We start from the raw sequence: 1,799 nt of genomic DNA, 5'->3' as shown, positions 1-1,799 counted from the left end.
GGCTCACTACAACCTTCACCCTCCAGGTTCAAGCAATTCTCCTGCCTCAGCCTCCCAAGTAGCTGGGATTAGAGGTGTCCACCACCTGGTAATTTTTTGTATTTTTAGTAGAGATGGAGTTACACCATGTTGGCCAGGCGGGTCTTGAACTCCAGACCTCAGGTGATCCACCTGCCTCAGCCTCTCAAGCTGGAATTACTGGCATGAGCCACCATGCCTGGCTCTCTCTTGCTCTCTCTCGCTCTCTCTCTCTCTGCTTCTGTCAGTGGCTTTGTTTCTTCTGCGGTTTCAGCTTCTGTGAGACTGCACTTCCCTCAGTGGTCCTACTTCCCGCTGGTCCAGCCCTACCTTTTCTCAATGTCTTGTGTATTTGCTTCACTGTCACACTTGGTCTTTCAGCTCTTTCAATGTCTTTGTAATTAGTTTTCCATATTAAACATCCTCTACTAAACCACCCATTGCAAGCTCCGCTTTCCTGATTGGCCCCTGTCCCATTTTCCTAGCTGAATCAACACTTCAGAAGGAGAGAGGAGGCAAGTGAGAAAGAAATACGGCAAAGTGGTTCTTCCTTCCCAAAGAGAAGAAACTGGGTTACTTTTCATTGTAAGTTTAAATTATCTCCTCATACCTATACAAAGTAGCTCAAATGGAAATTCAAAAGTGAGATTAACTATAGAAAATGAAGGAATTTACTCTTTTTGAATTCACCCCAATTTGAGACAGTTACATTTCAACTTCGTCATCAATATCATTATGAACATGAATTTTCCTAACATTTAATTTCATATCATCTGTATTTATGTATTATTATACAGCTTCCATTTTTAATGTTTTTATGAGTAGCCCTAGTAGCCCTGTTTATCCTGTGGAATCTGGCCTCTGTGTTACAGTTGATTAGAATAGAGGTGAATATAATCACAGCCTGTGACAGCCATACTCTCCCAAGACTGTGGAACTGAGATTCTGATATTCTAGTGAGTCTCTATTAAATCTCTTAACTTGGAAGGCATGTTAATACAGGAGCTGTGGGGCAGCCACCTTCTCCCTTGCCCAAAACCAGAAATCAGCCAGCAGAAAGAGAGCAAACCAATAATGAAACAGACATTCTGAATGCAGCTAAAGTCACTTCACTGAATAAGCTATGCTGTCCTAGGAGGCAGAGCCCTAGATTAGACCAGTAATGGTAAATAGATTTCAACAAATCAACTCACATTTCAACTTTTCTTTGATAATGTAGTTGTGTTGTTGTTGTTTTGGAGACACGGTCTTGCTCTACCCTGCAGGCTGGAATGCAGTGATGCGATCTCAACTCACTACAACCTCAGCCTCCCAGGTTCAAGCTATTCTCCTGCCTCAGTCTCCCAAGTAGCTGGGATTTGTATTTTTAGTAGAGACAGGGTTTCACCATGTTGGTCAGGCTGGTCTCCAACTCCTGACCTCAGGTGATCCACCTGCCTCAGCCTCCAAATTGCTTCCAATTGTTGTTTTTTAATCTTTGAGGGAAACATGTAAATTTGAAGCTAAAAGTAAGATCTTTCTCTGTTTCTGTCTCTCTCTTCTCTCCCTTTATCCCTTTCTTTTCCTTACACTTCCTCCATCCCACCTTCCTCTTTTTTGCCTTTTTGTTTTTCCTTAACTCAACATGTTTTTTTGAGACAGAGTCTTGCTCTGTCACCCAGGCTGGAGTACAGTGGCATGATATCAGCTCACTGCAACCTCTGCCTCCTGGGTTCAAGTGATTCTCCTGCCTTAGCCTCCCAAGTAGCTGGGACTACAGGCGCATGACACCATGCCCAGCT

This window comes from Cebus imitator, unplaced genomic scaffold (genome assembly GCF_001604975.1).
Source record: "Cebus imitator isolate Cc_AM_T3 unplaced genomic scaffold, Cebus_imitator-1.0 Scaffold369, whole genome shotgun sequence".
In the NCBI taxonomy this organism is placed as follows: Eukaryota; Metazoa; Chordata; class Mammalia; order Primates; family Cebidae; genus Cebus; species Cebus imitator.
The sequence above is the reverse complement of the archived record's forward strand: the minus strand, read 5'-3'. Positions refer to the sequence as shown.